The 14,386-nt window shown below is 45.4% G+C and overlaps 1 protein-coding gene across 4 annotated transcripts in view; it reads right to left on the reverse strand.

Moving 5' to 3' along the window:
- The window catches only part of st6gal2a (ST6 beta-galactosamide alpha-2,6-sialyltranferase 2a), a 248,051-nt gene extending 234,242 nt beyond the window's left edge, over window positions 1-13,809 (reverse strand). For 2 of the 4 annotated variants that reach the window (XM_072476676.1, XM_072476677.1), the window contains exon 1: window positions 13,355-13,799. The gene's annotated coding sequence lies outside the window, so the exon portion shown is untranslated. Of the gene's footprint in view, window positions 1-13,354 lie in introns of all 4 variants that reach the window. The other 2 variants (XM_072476680.1, XM_072476678.1) reach the window with 2 other exon arrangements.
- Between the last annotated feature and the right edge of the window lie 577 nt (window positions 13,810-14,386).

A 14,386-nucleotide genomic window follows, 5' to 3' on the forward strand; every position in this document is an offset into this window, starting at 1 on the left:
CGACAATAATCTCTCCCTCAATGTCAACAAAACAAAGGAGATTGTCATCGACTTCAGGAAGCGTAGTGGAGAACATGCCCCTGTCTACATCAAGAGAATGAAGTAGAAAGGGTCGAGAGCTTTAAGTTTTTAGATGTCCAGATCACCAACGACTCTACTTTCTCAGAAGACTAAGGAAATTTGGCTTCTCAGCTACGACTCTCACCAACTTTTACACATGCTCCATAGAAAGCATTCTTTCTGGTTGTATCACAGCTTGGTATGGATCCTGCTCTGCCCAAGACCGCAGGAAACTACAAACGGTGGTGAATGTAGCCCAATCCATCACACAAACCAGCCTCCCATCCATTGACTCTGTCTGCAATTCTCGCTGCCTCAGAAAGGCAGCCAGCATAATTATGGACCCCACGCACCCTGGACATACTCTCTTCCACCTTCTTCCGTCAAGAAAAAGATACCAAAGTTTGAGATCACGGACCAACCGACTTGTCGTGTTGGGTGTTCTGATGTACAAATGATCCAACATGGCTGGAGATGGTGTAACTCAATTTTATTAACTACTCAGCTGTGACAGCACACTGCTAACTTGGGTACGTGCATTACCAGCTAATCTGTGGACCCTGTCCTATCATTATCTGGGTGAGGCACTCAGCACATGGTGAATGTCTGAGTGGCAGGCTCTGAGCTTGGTGCTTTGAGCTGGCTGCTACTGGAATGAGCGGGAACTGTAGTGTCCCCTGTTTTTATAGTGCGTGTGCTCTCACTGGTGATTGGCTGCGATGTTGTGTGTGTGTTGGTTGGTCCTACTGCCTGTCCATCAGTGTGTGTTTGATTGCACCATGATATGCTGATCTAAATATCATGACATCCACCCTTTTCGCAAAGAATATGTGCCTACATGATAATAAATAAAGAAGTGTGGTGAATGCATCTAATCATGTGTGTGCAATATTTACAACAATATGTACATGTGGCTATACTATCTTCACAGGAAGGTTCCAGATGTAGAAACTATGTTACACCTAGAACGAAACCAATGTTATTAACAAATAATAACAAAATCTTAAACAGTATGGCAAAAAGTCTGAAACAGTATGTCAGAACAAGTCAGTGAGTCCAATATGAAAAGGTTCATAAATTAAGTCTCTCAGGTGGGCGACGAATTCGGGTTGACCGCCTCAAGGGTGGGTCAGGATCCACCGGCTGAGGAACAGGCCGGGCCACGGTCGAGTGAGGAGGAAGCAGGGTGTCCGGAAGGTCAACAAAGTCATTGCAGGGACAACAGGAGGGCGTGGCACCAGTGCAGGATCACGTAGCGAGCGCGGAACCAGACGAAGGGCACGCCGATTGCGGCGGTGAATAGAGCCATCAGGCAGACGAACCAGGAACAAGCAGGGAGCTATTTGTCGGAGAACCTCAGCGGTTGCCGACCAGCTGCCCTCCGGAAGGTATATGCGGACATTATCTCCAGGCGCTAGGGCAGGAAGATCAATCGCCCGAGCATCATGTGTTGCCTTTTGTTGCTCACGCTGTTGCTGCATCCGCCGAAGTACCGGAGCATGGTCGAGGTCTGGGACGTGAATGGATGGCACAGTGGTCCTGAGGGTGCGACCCATAAGCAGCTGGGCCGGTGATAGGCCCGTGGACAGTGGGGCCGAGCGATAGGCCAGCAAGGCGAGGCAGAAGTCAGATCCTGCATCAGCAACCTTGCAGAGGAGCCTTTTAACGATATGGATGCCCTTTTCTGCTTTGCCGTTCGACTGAGGATGCAGAGGACTGGATGTCATGTGTGTGAAGTTGTATGAGCTGGCGAAGGGAGACCATTCCTGACTCGCAAAGCAGGGGCCATTGTCTGACATCACGGTGAGCGGAATGCCGTGGCGAGCAAAGGTCTCTTTGCAGGCCCGGATGACAGCCGGTGACGTGGTGTCGTGCAGGCGTATGACCTCTGGATAGCTGGAAAGGTAGTCGATGATGATGATGTAGTCCCTGCCGAGCGCATGGAACAGGTCCACGCCCACCTTCGACCAGAGGGATGTGACCAACTCATGGGGCTGAAGGGTCTCACGGGGTTGTGCCGGCTGAAACCGCTGACAGGTGGGGCAATTGAGCACAGTGTTAGCAATGTCCTCACTTATTCCCGGCCAGTACGCAGCCTCTCGGGCCCTCCGCCGGCACTTCTCAACGCCGAGATGGCCTTCGTGCAGTTGTTCTAAGACAAGCCGGTGCATGCTGTGTGGGATCACGATGTGGTCCAGCTTCAGGAGGACACCATCAACGACTGCCAAGTCGTCCCGAACGTTGTAAAACTATGGGCATTGTTAGGACTGGTTGGTTATCCTGTTAGCCCCACATTTTTAGCCGGAGATCTTGGGGGGGTCAAGGGTCCAGTGCCAGGCTGATTGCTGCACCTAAAGGCCAGCGAGGGGGTGGGGGTGGTGATTCATTTTGCTCCCCTATTTGGCCAGCAGCAAACAACTGTCTTTGAACAAGTGACCACTCTTCTCGGCTCTATTGATGAGAACACGCCATTGGGCAGGGGCTCAGCAAAGTCCTCGGCTCTAGCATTCCTCCAAGTGCCAGATCCCTGGGATGTCCCAGTTCTGAGGTGCTCACCAGCGAGTGACCCAGAAACCCGTCTACGATTCAATGCTTCCGAGGTGTGAGTATCTGCACTGGAGGAGGGTGCAGGTGACAGGCATGATGCCTCTTCTACGGTGATGTCAGCGAACTCCTTGTCTGAGCCACTCGGATCTGGTTTCTAGGGAGCGCGAGGATGGTCTGCTTTCCTGTTCTGATTTCCCTGCAAAGGAAGGGAGACAGCATTCGTACATCGTGGAGGATAAATGATGCAAGATGTTTACTCACATGATGTGTGAGGAATGACTGATTGTCCTTAGGGTTCTCATGAAACCCCTGAACTCGGTTTACTGGTAAAGGGGATGCTGTTATCGGTGATCAACACCTCTGAAATGCCATGTGTGCTAAGAGAGCTGGAGCTTCTCACTTGTCGCTCTCGATGTGTGTGAGGACATCTTGTGGACCTCCAGCCACTTGGAATGTGCATCTACTATAAGCAGGAACATGGATCCCTGGAAAAGCCCGACAAAATCGGCATGAAGATGCACCCATTCCTACAGATGAAGTGGCACGGTGGGCGAGTGTTTCTGCTGTTCTTGGCAGATGGCGCACTGTTGGGCCTACAGTTCTATTTCTCCATTCAGGCCTGCCCACCACACTTAGCTACAGGCCAGTATTTTAATTTTTGAGACCCCTGGGTGTCCATTGTGTAGATCCTGTAGTATGGGGTTTCGGTCCTGGTGCGGGACCACAGGAGAATACTATCCTCAACACCGAGCTCCAACATCTTGATCGCAAAGGTCAGCAAGTCGTTGGACAGCTTTCGGTGTTGATCTCCATACAATACCACTCAGCAGACTTTTGACACTATCGGGTATTTCTGTGTCCATTCGCAGATCTGGGCAGCAGTGACTGACAAGGTATCCATGAAATTCAGTATAGTGACGACTTTCTCACTGGGTGGAGACAAGCGGCACGTCAGCAGCAGCAACCTGCTCAATGCATCTGCATTCACAATCTGCATTGGTGGCCGATGCTCAAACTTATATTAATACGCCGCTAATAATAGGGCCCACCTTTGGATCCTGGCAGATGCTATCAGTACTTGTCGTATTTAAAGAGTCCCAGTAATGGCTTGTGTTCCATCAGGATAGTGAAATGATACCTGTATACGTACTGGTGGAACCTTTTCACCACAAACACTGCTGCTAAAACCTCCTTTCTGCCGGGGCCAGTGTCCTGAACGCAAATGCAATCGACTGCTCTCTACCATCCTCCATGTGGTGTGACATGGGAGCATCCCACGTGACCAACAACGGTTTGGTGGAGTCGTAATGAGTCAACAGGCCGGGCGACAGCAACTGTCTTCTTACCTGGGCAAAAGCTTAATCTGGAGGTGCTCTCCATGCCCACTCCTGGTGCTTTTTCAGCAAAGCATGTCAGGGGTGAGCATGGTTGCCAGACCAGGAATAGATTTCCCGTAATAACTTATGAGTCCTAAAAAGGAGAGTAGTTCAGTTGCATTTTCTGGAGTGGGAGATCATTGAATCTTTCGCACCTCCTCCTCTACCAGGTGCAGTCCATTCCAGTCCACACAGTATCCCAAGTAGACAACCTCCTTGAAGTGGAAAACACACTTATCCTTCTTGAGGTGTACGCCCGTTTCAGAAAATCGGGGGAGTACCTCGTCTAGGTTGCTCAAATGCTCTCGCTCCATGGCTCAGATGACCATGACGTCATCCAAATAAACTGTCATATGCGGTAGCCCTCGCAGCATGTTCTCCACCTGGAGTATTGCGTTCAGTTTTGGTCTCCTTACCTGAGAAAGGACGTACTGGCGCTGGAGGGTGTGCAGAGGAGATTCACTAGGTTAATCCCAGAGCTGAAAGGGTTGGATTACGAGGAGAGGTTGAGTAGACTGGGACTGTACTCGTTGGAATTTAGAAGGATGAGGGGGGATCTTATAGAAACATATAAAACTATGAAGGGAATAGATAGGATAGATGCGGGCAGGTTGTTTCCACTGGCGGGTGAAAGCAGAACTAGGGGGCATAGCCTCAAAATAAGGAGAAGTATATTTAGGATTGAGTTTAGGAGGAACTTCTTCACCCAAAGGGTTATGAATCTATGGAATTCCTTGCCCAGTGAAGCAGTAAAGGCTCCTTCATTAAATGTTTTTAAGATAAAGATAGATAGTTTTTTGAAGAATAAAGGGATTAAGGGTTATGGTGTTCGGGCCGGAAAGTGGAGCTGAGTCCACAAAAGATCAGCCATGATCTCATTGAATGACGGAGCAGGCTCGAGGGGCCAGATGGCCACTCCTGCTCCTAGTTCTTATGTTCTTATGACGCGTTGAAAAATGACACCAGTTGACAACATTCCAAATGATAGCCTAATATAATCCTAAAGGTCCCTGTGTGCATTAATAGTCATATAACAACTGGACTCTGGATCCAGCTCCAGCTAGAGATAAGCATAGCTCATGTCGAGCTTAGTAAATAAATGACCCCCAGTCAATTTCACGTACAAATCTTCAGTTATGGAACCGGGTACCGGCACAAATGAGAGGCCTTATTCATAGGCAATTTATAGTCGCCGCACAGTTGAACTGGTTTGTCCGGCTTAGGTATGGGGACTACTGGCGCTGCGCAATCGGCGGACTCTACCAGCCGGATGATCTAGAGGCCCTCTACTTGGCTGAGTCCACCTCGACTTTCGCCAACAGCGCGTAGGGGACCGGGCGGGCCCAGAAGTATTTAGGCTGTGCTTCCGGGTCCACTTGTATTTTGGTCATGGCTCCCTTGATCTTACCAAAGCCTGTTTGAAAAGCCGGAGTACTTTCCCAACACCTCGTATTGACCTCCAATGCCCATCCGGAAGATCTGTTGCCAGTCCAGGTGGATGCTTTGCAGCCAATAGGCTCGGTATGGGGCCCTTCACTATAATCAATGGCAGCCAATTGGATTGTTGCCCATAGATCTCCAGGGTCACCGTTGTCCTGCTATGGAGAGGGATTTCCCTGTATCGGTCGCAAGTCTCGCTTGTGTCCCGCAGACTCAATCCTGTCCTAATTTTCCTTGAATATTCTAATTTTCCTCGATTATTTGTCTCCCGATGATTGGAACTGTGGCTCCCATGCCCAACTCCATCTCTAGGGAGTGCCCATTCACCTGAAAGGGAATCCGAATGGGCGCAACTCTTGGTGCCGTGAGGTTATGTAATCAATTATCCCAGAGATGGGGGTCCCTCCCTTCATCGGGGGAGCTTTTACTCGATGAGGCTTTTGGGGAGGCTAATTGGTCCCTTACCATAGGTTTCGTGAGGGTTGTAATGAAGAGCCTCAAAGTTCCGTGAGAAATTCATGCTGTTTTCTCAGTGGAACTGACACTTTACCTTACTGTGCTACCAGGGAAGGTCAAAGGCTAGGAGTAAGCAAGTAACTCACCTCCTGACCCCGCAATGTCTGTCCACCATCTCCAAGGCACAAGTCAGGAGTGTAATGGAATACTCCCCACTTGCCTGGATGAGTGAAGCTCCAACAACACTCAAGAAGCTCAACACCATCCAGGACAAAGCAGCCCGCTTAATTGCTCCCCCTTACACAAACATTCAAACCCTTCACCACGGACAAACAGTGGCAGCCAGGTGTACCATCTACAAGATGCACTGCAGTAACTCACCAAGGTTTCTTTGACAACACCTTCCAAACCCTAGATGGTAGTCATCGTGAAGGGCAAGAGCAGGAGATACCTGGGAACCCCACCAACTAGAGATTCCCCTCCAAATCACTCACCAACCTGACTTGGAAATATATCGCCGTTCCTTCATTGTCGCTGGGACAACATCCTGGAACTCCCTTCCTAAAAGCACAATGGGTGTACCTACACTTCAAGGACATTAGCGGTTCAAGAAGGCAACTCATCACCACCTTCTGGAGGGCAACTAGGGATGGGCAATAAATGCTGGTCTAACCAGCATGTCCTAATCCAGTGAATAAATATATATTTTTAAAAATCATATTTGATAAGATTCCGCCCATTGACTTTGATAGGCATGGATTATTTCACTGGTGGGAGTCGGTGTAAAATTCCACCCATTGCCTTATTTGTTTATCTTTCATCCATTAGATTGGTTAATATTTGCTGAAGTACATTTCTGTTAAACACTTCATCCTTCATAAGATAATTTGTGCCCTTTGTACCTTTATATTGTTTATTGCTACACAAGTACAAATTGAGGCAGGAAGGCCATTCTCCTACAACAAGGACTTCCCTGAGCAGCACGGTGGTGCAGTGGGTTAGCCCTGCAGCCTCACGGTGCCGAGGTCCCAGGTTCGACCCCAGCTCTGGGTCACTGTCCATGTGGAGATTGCACAGTCTCCCCGTGTTTGTGTGGGTTTCGCCCCCACAACCCAAAGATGTGCAGGGTAGGTGGATTGGCCACGGTAAATTGCCCTTAATTGGAAAAAATGAATTGGGTACTCTAAATGTATTTTAAAAAACAAGGACTTTCTTGGAATGCAAACATTTATTGGTTCATCAATGTGATCTGTGATCGATGAACACTGCAAAGCACACACTTTCGCTCATTTTTATGCTTTAGTTTTAAGTTTTTGATAACGTTGTATTGATTTTCCACCAGGTTACTTTTGTACCTTCTGTATTTCCTTAAAAATGCTACATGCCTTTTGAGTGTTACACAAGTTGCTTGGACAACATCGCTTTATTACAGAAAATATAAATTAAATCTAGAGAAAGTGCCAATTCGAATTTCACAAAATATTGTCTGCTTTTTGGGCTTCCTATGAACACAACATTGGAGTGAAATTGCCAAGACGAAAGTAAAAGTTGGCTTTGTTTCTGCAGAATGTTGTCCCTTTTCTTCTCTTTTCAAGGCCTCATTGGAAGTAAGATGAGGTTCGAATTGGGGAGGAAAGATGAAGAAAGAAACCATGACAAAAAGAGAGGGGGAGATATCCTGTTGTGGTGTGAAAAAGAGATTGAAATCCTTTTAATGGAAAAATACCCTATTGCAGAGGAGAAGTGAGAGTCTTTTGTGAGTGAAAGGGGAGAAGGGCCCGTGAATCACTTCACACTTAAAAGAGTACAGACAGGGTTAATTACAGTTCTCAGTTGGCTCTGCAAGGCACAGAGAATATACATTTCATTATGGTAGAGGAAAATGAATTCATGTCTGTCTCATGTTTTGTTTTTATAAGTTAATGCAAACAGAAGAAAGAGACACTGGGCATTGCTATAATGTTTGGTGGGAAGAGACTTTTGGTTCAATTATCACAGATGTTTCAATTTTAAAACAAACCCCCACCCAATCGCCTTTCCTGATTTCGGCATCAGCCTGTTATTTTTGTAAGCAATCTTGATTTGCCTATACAGCTATGAAAACAGTAAATGCTCAGCAGATGATAAGGAGATTTTAGAGGTTTCTCTCTGCACACATGCTGATATACATTTCTAGCATTTTCTCTTGATAATTTCCGATGTCCAGCATCTGTTTAGCGAATACAGGACTTGTCTGAAAAAATGACTAGGGCTGGAGATAGGACTTTAAACTAAAAAAAAAACTTGTGGGGGTGGTTCAAGTAAATTTTATTCATAGAATTTACAGTGCAGAAGGAGGCCATTCGGCCCATCGAATCTGCACCGGCTCTTGGAAAGAGCACCCTACCCAAGGTCCACACCTCCATCCTATCCCCATAACCCAGTAACCCCACCCAACACCAAGGGCAATTTTGGACACTAAGGGCAATTTAGCATGGCCAATCCACCTAACCTGCACATCTTTGGACTGTGGGAGTGTTATAACCTGCCTACTTACCATTGGCTGGGGACTAATGACAATCCCACAATCCTGTGGGAGTATGAGCTTCCCCAATGAGGGGGGCGGAGAAACCATTAGTAAACTCCTAGTATAAATAAAGCTGGCCAGTTCAGGAACTAGCAGGAAGGAGTGTGCAGCAAGGGAAGTTGCTGCTGCTGTTATATATATATATATATATATATATATATATGTTATTGTAAATAAATGTTATTACTTTGTATCCTTAAAAGTCGTGCTGGATTCTTCGTGGCCCTCACAAAAGGGAGGAAACCGGAGCACCCAGAGGAAACCCATGCACACACGGGGAGGATGTGCAGACTCTGCACAGACAGTGTCTCTAAAGAGAAAAGTCAGAACCACAGCACAATGCGGCAATTTGAAGCAAGATAAGCAGAGTGTAACAGGATGTGACAAACACTTTAACATCAGTGAATAAGCTTTGTTAAAATCTGAGACAGGAGAAATTATGATGGAGAATAAGGAAATGGCAGAGATGTTAATAAGTGTCTGTTTCACAGTAGACAACGTAAACAAACGACACCAGAAATAATGAAGAACCATCAGGTAACATTTGCACTGCACTTAAATGCCAGGCAGCGACCATCTCCAACAAGAGAGGATCTAACCATCACTCCTTGACATTCAATGGCAATTCCATCACTGAATTCACCACTATTAACATCCTGGGGGCTTACAAGTTGACCAGACACTAACTAGCCATATAAATACTTCAACTACAAAAGCAGGTCAGAGGTTAGGAATTCTGCAGCAAGTAACTCAACTCCTGACTCCCCAAAGCCTGTCTACCATTTACAAGGCACAAGTCAGGAGTGTGATGGAATACTTTCCATTTGCCTGGGTGAATGCAGTTCTACAACACTCAAGAAGCTTGACGCCATCCAGGACAAAGCAGTCCGCTCGATTGGCAGCCCTTCCAAAAGCTTTCACTTCCTCTAACACTGTCAAACAGTGGCAGCCGTGTGTGTGTACCATCTACAAGATGCACTGCCGTAGCTCACCAAGGCTCCTTAATAAGATATCTTAAAATCTGAGGCAGGAGAAATTATAATGGAGAATAAGGAAATGGCAGGGATGTTAATAACCCACAACCACTATCATAGAAGGACAAGGGCAGCAGTAGCATATGAACAGCCTACCTGGAAGCTCACTCTAGTCACACACTACCCTGACTTGGAAATATATCTCCATTTCTTCACTGTCTCTGGGTCAAAATCCTGGAACTGCCTCCCTAACAGAACAGTGGGTCTAACTAAACGGCAGGGACTGCAGCGGTTCAAGAAGGCAGCTCACCACCACTTTCTAAAGGGCAATTAGGGTTTGGGCAATAAAAGCTGGCCTAGCCCGTGAAGCCCATTTCCTATAAATGAATTTTTAAAATTTCTGTGTTCAATTACTGCATTGGCTCATAGCTAAGCAAGTCTCTCATTTTAAATTTTTCATCCTGGTTTTCAAATTTCTCCATGGTCTCATCCCTCCCTCACTCTGTAGTCTTTACCAATTCTTAAACCATCTCAGATCTTGGTGCTCCTCCAATTCTGACTTCTTGCTTCAATGTTAATCTCCCCATCATTAGATGGAAAAATAATGTCGGTGACTCCCCGATTCAAAAAGGAAAAGAGACAGAAAGCAGGAAACTACAGGCCTGTTAGCTTATCATCTGCCTTAGGGAAATTGTGAGATTATGTTTGACCAATTTATTGGAGTTCTTTGAAGAAGTATCATGTGCTTTGGGTCAAGAGGAACTGGTGGATGAACTGTTCTTAGATTTCCAGAAAGTATTTGATAAGGCGCCACATCATAGGTTATTGCAGAAAATGAAGGCTCATGGTGTAGAGAGTAACACATAGGTATGGACAGAAGATTGGCTAGCTAACAGGAAACAGAGAGTAGATATAAATGGGTCGCTTTCTGGTTGGCAGGATGTGAAGCCTGGTGTGTCACAAGGATCAGTGTTGTGGCCTCAATTTTTTACAATTTATATAAATGACTTGGATGTGGGGACCAAAGGTATGGTTGCTAAATTTGCTGATGATGCAAATGTAGGGAGGTAAGTAAGTTGTGAAGAGGACACAAGGAGACTCACACAGTGGCACAGTGGTTAGCACTGCTGCCTCAGAGCGCCAGGGACCCAGGTTCAATTCCAACCTCGGGTGACTGTCTATGTGGAGTTTGCACAATCCCCCAGTGTTTGCATGGGTTTCCTCCGGGTACTCCGGTTTCCTCCCACAGGCCAAAGATATGCAGGTTAAGTAGATTGGCTATGCCCCTTGAAGTCCAACAGTTAGGTGAGGTTACAATGTTACGGGGGAGTGGGCCTGAGTAGGGTGCTCTTTCAGATGGTTGGTGCAGAATTGATGGGCCGAATGGCCTCTTTCAACAATGTAGAGATTCTGATTCTATAAATGGGAAAATGGGAAATTGTCCATTTTGGCAGGAAAAATAAAAAAGCTTATCTAAATGGTGAGAGATTGCAGAGCTTTGAGGTGCAGGAGGATCTGGGGTCCTAGTGCATGAATCGCAAAATTTTAGTATGCAGCAAATAATTAGCAAAGCTAATAGAATGAGAGAGTTTATTGCGAGGGGAACAGAATACAAAAGTAGGGAGGTTATGCTTCAGTTATACAGGGCATTGATGAGGCCACATTTGGAGTACTGTGTACGGTAATGTCCTCTTATTAAAGGATGTAAATGCATTAGAAGCAATTCAGAAAAGGTTCACCAGACTAATCCTAGAATATGCTGGTTGTCTTTTGAGGAGGAGTTATACGGATTAGGTTTGTATCCACTGGGGTTCAGAAGAGTAAGAGGTGACTTGATTGAAACATTGAAGATCCTGAGAGGCTTTGACAGGGTGGATGTGGAAAGGATGTTTCCCCTTGTGGGAGAATCTAGAACTCAGCCTCACTATTTAAAAATAAGGAGCGAAATTCTCCATCCCGCCCCGCCACATTTCTGCCCCGACCGGCCGGCGGGATGCTCCGTTACACCGGCCAGTCAATGGGGTTTCCCATTGTGGGGCAGCCCCACGCCGTCGGGAAACCCCCGGGCGCCGGCAAAACGGAGACTCCCGCTGGCGGAGAATGACGCCCAAGGTGTCACACATTTAAGACAGAACTGAGGATTTTGTTTTCTCTCAGCGAGTGATGAGCCTTTGGAACTCTCTTCCTCAAAAAGCAGTGGAAGCAGAGTCTTTAAATACTTTTAAGGTAGAGGTAGATTGATTTGTGATTAACATGGGGGTGAAAGGTTATTGGGGATAGGCAGGAATGTTGGGTTGAGGTTACAATCAGATAAACCATAATTTTATTGAATGGCGGAGCAGGCTCGAGGGCCCGAGTGGCCTACTCCTGCTCCTAATTTCTATGTTCTTATGTATCAATTGGCAGCCATGCCTCCTGCTGCCAAGAGGCCAACCTCTCAAATTCCTTCACTAAACCTCTTCACTTTGCAACCACTCTATCCTCCCTTAAAACACTCATTAAAACCTGCCTCTTTGATCAAGTTTTGTTGTCAGCTGTCCTCAAATTGTCTTATGTGGCTCAGTATAAAATTTTATTTGAAAAGTTCTTCTGATCACCTTGGAATGTTTTACTTTGTTAAAGGTGCTATTTCAATGCAAGTTGTTGCTGTGAAGTCGAAATATTGGGAAGAATGGAATGGCCAGTGTTACTGAAGACAGCAGAGCAGGAGGAGCCATCCAAAAGGTGGCTCTTCCAACAATGCAGCACTCCCACATTGAATTGGCTGTATGCTCAAGTCTGTATGAGGTCACACCCTCAACTTGAATCGGTCTGACTCAGAGATAAGAGTAGGATCACAGCTAAGGGCAGGATTTAGCTTTGCTGTGACAAACAGCCCATCAACACTCACTGCCCAATCTCTGAAAGGAACAATGTTTACTTGGGCAAGGTATACAGTTATCTCTCCTAACTGCTTTTGAAATTGGATCATCTGCTTGTTGAACAGGAATTTCTAAGATGTAAATCAAACCAGAGCCGGATTTAAAAAGAGGATATCTGTGTTTTCCTTAACTCTGTTTATGGTGTGAAGGTATTAAAATGTCCAGTGAACTTTCATAATTATAAAGAAAACATCCAAACTCAAGCTATGTTCAAAATCCTACTATTATCTTATCCTTCTTTGATTTTGTACTGGAAAATTAATGAAGTACTGGAGGGCTACCTGTACCTGTAGAACCATATTATACAGCATTCAGGAAGGAAAAAACTCTGACATTGAATACAATTCTACACTGTCTTAAATGACTCTGATCAAAATGTGGTGCCTTGTTCTTCAACTAAAGGATGAAGCATGTTTCAAGTATTTTCTTTTCAATGCAATACTATCCCTGGACTACGTCTGACCGGGAGAGCTGGCTAATTCCATGTCCCAGAAATGTAGCTGACAGACTGCAGAAATAACTTGCCTTCTGAACCTCGCTCTTAACAGAAAGCTGGAACTGGTTGTTATCAGAATATCAGCCATAAAGGGGAGAGTGTTATCACTCACAGTAGATCAGTTTGGTAGTGTTCCAGAGTGCAACTGAAAAACTGATTAAATGTGAAGGACAGTGCAGTTATTTAGACAATAAAGTCGACATCTAGAGTACATTGTGTAACTGTACAAAAGCAACCTCAGAAACCACGAACACATACGACTTGCTGGTGAAAAAAAAAAATCAATGCTCTGTTTAGTGTATTATGTTGTTATGGGCTTAAATATCTTTGAAGCAGATATCCTATATTTATTAATCCCCAGTCCTGCATCTGCCACCATTCAAAAATATCCTTAATTAAAGACCGAACCAATTTCTATCCTTGAGAAAGAGCTAATAGAGCTCAATTGCTCAATATGCAGTTACAGAGCACAACACGGATTTTTCAGTCAGGTACAACGCAGATATTATTGAACTTACCTGCAAGTAGCAAACACCACCTTCCCAACGTTTCAGAGATCAAATCGGGCTTGAAATGTTCCAGCAAGCGTAAGCCATACAAGCTGGGAAAGTATGTCTCTTGGAACGCTACCAGCACAGTTTACTGTTTTGCTTGTCATTTCTTTGTTCGCTTTACACTTGCCTCAGCAGCAACCATGCTGTTAGTGGGTGGGGACTTGTCTGCATTCAACTTCCTGTTATCAGCTCCAAATAATAGCTAGCTCACACCCTTCGTTCACAAAACAGATGCCAGAGAAGTAGCATAAGTGAATGTACCGTAAAAATACCAGCTTTCTCACAGGCGTATGGTAAATGCCTCCAGGCTGTCTGCACAATCGAGCATTTCAATATGACGAATGAGCGCTGATTGACATTTGAGTGTTTTATCCTCTCCGACTATTTCACGGTCTTCCAGTGAACTGGAATGGCATCCTTCAAAGGAAGCCAGGCACAGCAGACGATTGCTACTTAGAATTGAATTTAATTATGACGGAATGTCACCGACGGCACTAATATATCGGCCTCTTTTATATTCAGTATATTGAACCTGAAGCTGTACTAAAGATGTCCTTGAATGAAAGGTTGGAGATAACGTTGCATATAGTAAACACTTAACCAATATTCACCAGAAGCAGAAGAGCAGGTGCTGGAAATATGAACCTAAAATGTTGAAGACAGGAAGGTCATGCAGCATCTGTGGAGCAAACAAATGAGTTAACTTTTTGGGTGTGAACCGTTTGCCCAAACTAGTAATTTAACCCTTCAGTTTCAAATAGTAGACTATATAATGTGACACCTTTAATTACATACTTTAGGGGTTAGGAGCAGTTATATTTCTGTGACCTTACAAACCTACTCTGACCTCCACTACCAAGATTGCACACCCAAATTATATTCCATTGATGTTGGCCTTTTATGCACCTCCTCCCTTTAACCCAATAATGTGCCTCTATTTATTTTTTGGAAATGTGCCTCTAGTTACCCACCAGCATCACAAATAGATTATTATCT

This window comes from Scyliorhinus torazame, chromosome 15, assembly GCF_047496885.1.
Source record: "Scyliorhinus torazame isolate Kashiwa2021f chromosome 15, sScyTor2.1, whole genome shotgun sequence".
NCBI classification, from domain to species: domain Eukaryota; kingdom Metazoa; phylum Chordata; class Chondrichthyes; order Carcharhiniformes; family Scyliorhinidae; genus Scyliorhinus; species Scyliorhinus torazame.